A 3,877-nucleotide genomic window follows, 5' to 3' on the forward strand; every position below is an offset into this window, starting at 1 on the left:
GAGACAAAGTCCAAGGTCAAGACAGAAGTTCAAGAGCATAGAACAAGAACAGTCATAACAGCTACAGAAGATCCACACTGTTGCTTGGACACTTCCTGGAATGGCCCTTGGGTTTATATAGGGCAGGGAGCAAATGAGAAGCCATGGGGCTGCTGCCTATCAAACCCTGGAGATGGAATGTCCCATGGTCTGTGCAGACAGTGGGTATTGGGAAGTGGAGTGCAAGCTGGTTACAGCTACTGCTGGGAGCCAGCCTGGAGCTGTTAACTGCCTGGTAGTTTTAAGACCTGGGTTCTAGACCCATGGGGCTTTACATTCAAAGAAAGAGAAATAATAGACTTGTTCTGGTTTAGGGTTTTAAAGTCATTGGGAGAATTAATAGGATTTAGGCACCTAGCTCCCTTACAAACCTTTAAAATCCCAAAGTTGAGCTCTCTAACAGTGTAAATCTTCGTTGCTCATGTAGGCTGAGCTGAGTGTGTTATCCAACGTTTTTAGTGCAAATGGCTTTTTAGGTTTTTTGAAAACAGAAAACCAAACAAAACCCCCACACATACACAATAAGAGTCGATGGCTGTAACCTATTACTCTGCCATGGGCCAATGACCCCATTTGGGACCTCCAGAACACAAAACCTAGCTGGATGGGGCTGGCCAGAGTGGGAGCAGAGGGCTTTGCTGCAGCGGGTGGTCTGAGTGGTGGTGAGGGGCCTGGGTGGGGAGGGTTGGCTGGAGTGGGGGCCCAGGGCCCAGCTGGGTGCACTGCTCCATCACTGTAACCAAAGAGGCATGCAGCCCCCTAAGTTTCTGCCTGTGACAGATGTAGGGAGCAGCAGAGGGTACCAGAGGCCTTCTCATAGACTCAGAATTTAAGGTCAGAAGGGACCATCGTGAGCATATAATCTGACCTCCTGCACATTGCAGGCCACAGAACCTCACCCACCCACTCCTGTAATAGACCCCTAACCTCTGGCTGAGTTACTGAAGTCCTCAAAACATGGTACAAAGACTTCAAGTTAGAGAGAATCTACCATTTACACTAGTTTAAACCTGCAAGTGATCAGTGCCCCATGCTGCAGAGGAAAGTGAAAAAAACCCAGGGTCTCTGCCAATCTGACCTGGGGGAAAATTCCTTCCCGACCCCAAATATGCCCACCAGCCAGACACCTGGGAAAGAATTCTCTGTAGTAACTCAGAGCTCTCCCCATCTAGTGTCTCGTCTACGGCCATTGGGGATTTTTGCTGCTAGCAGTCGCAGATTGGCTACATGCCATTGTAGGCAGTCTCAGCATACCATCCCCTCCATAAACTTATCAAGCTCAGTCTTGAAACCAGTTAGTTTTTTTGTCCCCATTGCTCTCCATGGAAGGCTGTTCCAGAACTTCACTCCACTGTTGGTTAGAAACCTTTAAATCATGATTGGACATCTCTTTCTAAAAGATAAACTCTAGCTCAACCACAGTATATGGGATTGATGTAGGAATGACTGGGTGGCTCTCTCTGGTTTGTGTTACACAGGAGGTAGAGTTGAGATGATTGTAATGGTCCCTTCTGGCCTTAAAATCCATGAATTAACATTGATATTATCATAGCTCCTAGAAGCCAACCACAATGGTTCCCCATTGTGCTAGATGATATACAGAGAAACAGAAAATGGCAATCCCTAGTTCTGATTTGCTAGAGTTTTACATTGCATTACATTGCAAAGGGACAATGCACAAGAGGGAAGGCCAGGCACAATCAAGACCAATACCTATAAGACTGGTGTGCTCATCCCTCATTCATCTTAATGTGGTGTCAACTCTGAGATCTCATTATTTCAAATTACATACCAGAAATGTCATTTTTGCAGAAACATCAAACTCAGTGGACTTATCTCATCACTTTGGGGTGTTAAATCTGAAACATAATGAGCACAACATTAATGTCATTGCTGGTCATTTTTGCATATGTGTTTATCAGTGGCTGCTGAATGTAATAACAAATATTGGGGTGCAGGAAAGTAAGGCTACTGGTTGCAGCAAATAGGAAACTAAGGCCCTTCTACAAATTGCTTAGTTTAGGTGTACAACAGCATTTATATGGAACCTAGCTGAGGTCAGTGGGGCTGCATGAGGGCACATGGTTGAGGCACTGCTGGCAATATTTGGATGAAGTGTTCCCCGTGTCCAGTCACTATGGGCACTGCCCACAAGGGGCAGGGCATAAAAAAATCTGCATCTCCCCTCTGCTGCTAAATACATAATTTGCCTCCTGGGTGCCAATCCATGTGTAAACACAACATATCTCTCTGCCCCCTCTGAACAATTTCACAAGGGTTGTAGTGGATTCTCCATCACTGACCATTTTTAAATCAAGCCTGGATTATTTTTTCTAAAAGATCTGTGATAGGAATTATATCAGGGATTATTCTATGGCCTGTGTTATACAGGAGATTGGACTAGATGATCACAGTGGTCCCTTCTGGCCTTGCAAACTGAGAATTTAGCCAAGCTCACACAGGAAACATTTACCACAAGAGGGAACTAAAAGTAGTTTCCCCAAGTTCCAAGCTAGTGTCCTAGCTACTGGCACATCCTTCATTTGGTATTAAGTTGTATATGCATAGGGCATCCAAATCCCTTTAACAGCTTTGACAAAGCTTGGACTTTGGGCTATTGACTTCAATGAGACTACTTGCATGTATAAGGTGAGAAAGGATTTAGCAATCAAGATAGGCCAGAGCCCCCAGTCATGCACATAGCATAGATGTTTACTGAAAAGCTTTCTCAATGCCTCTTTGACCTCCATTTTCCTCAGGCTGTATATGATGGGGTTGATCAGTGGGGTCACCACTGTGTACAGCACGGATAAGGCCTTTTTTAAGTTTGTCCACTGGTTGGCTGTGGGAGCCACATCAACCACCATCAGTGTGCCATAGAACACAGACACCATAATGAGGTGGGAGAGGCAGGTGGAGAAGGCTTTCTGCTTCCCTGTGGTGGAAGGAATCTTCAGGATGGTGGAGATGATTTTGTCGTCGGAAAGTAGGGTTAGAAGGAAGGGAGAGAAGAACACAAGGGAGGCTATGAAGAAAGCCGGTATCCTGACCATGTAGGTGTCCCCACAGGAGAGTTTAATGATGGGCGTCAGGTCACAGAAGAAATGGTCGATTTCATTGGAAGCATAGAAACCATGAGCATGGTGACCATCAGTGAGAGGAACCCGATGACCCACGACTCCACTGCCAACTGAAAGCAAAGCTGGAAGCTCATGGTGGAGGTGTAATGCAGTGGTTTGCATATGGCCAAGTAGCGGTCATAGGACATGGCAGCAAGCAGGAAGCACTTGGCAACCTCCAGAGAGCCGAAGACGTAGAACTGCAGGAGGCAAGCAGAGAAGGAAACCTCTTCTTGAACAACCAGAAGGGTTTTCAGCACCTTGGGGGTGACACTGGTAGTGTAGCAGACTTCCAGGACAGACAGGTTGCCCAGGAAAAAGTACATGGGGTTGTGCAGGTTGTGGTTATATGATACTGTCGCAAAGATCAGGATATTCCTGGTGAGTGTTACTATGTAGGTAGCCAGGAACACCATGAATACAGGGATCTTCAGCTCAGGAAGGTCCCCAAATCCCAGGAGGATGAACGCTGTAATGGTCATTTGAGTTTCCCGCTCTACGCCAGGCATGTCTTCAAAGAGAGAAAACGAAACCTAGAAGAACATTGTTAGCTCTCATAACAGGGCTTTATTAATAATAATAATTATTTATTTGTATTACCATAACACATAAAAGCATCAGTATTGGAGGAGGACCCAATTGTACTAGGTGCTGTGTAAACACAGAAGAAAAGGGCAGTTTCTGCCCCAAGGATTTTACAGTCTAGGGGTATGTCTACA

At 45.7% G+C, this 3,877-nt stretch overlaps 1 pseudogene; it reads right to left on the reverse strand.

The window, feature by feature from the left end:
* Positions 1-1,839: 1,839 nt before the first annotated feature.
* LOC140898176 (olfactory receptor 6B1-like) lies at positions 1,840-3,667 on the reverse strand (annotated as a pseudogene).
* Positions 3,668-3,877: the final 210 nt, after the last annotated feature.

Source organism: Lepidochelys kempii, chromosome 14 (genome assembly GCF_965140285.1).
Source record: "Lepidochelys kempii isolate rLepKem1 chromosome 14, rLepKem1.hap1, whole genome shotgun sequence".
In the NCBI taxonomy this organism is placed as follows: Eukaryota; Metazoa; Chordata; order Testudines; family Cheloniidae; genus Lepidochelys; species Lepidochelys kempii.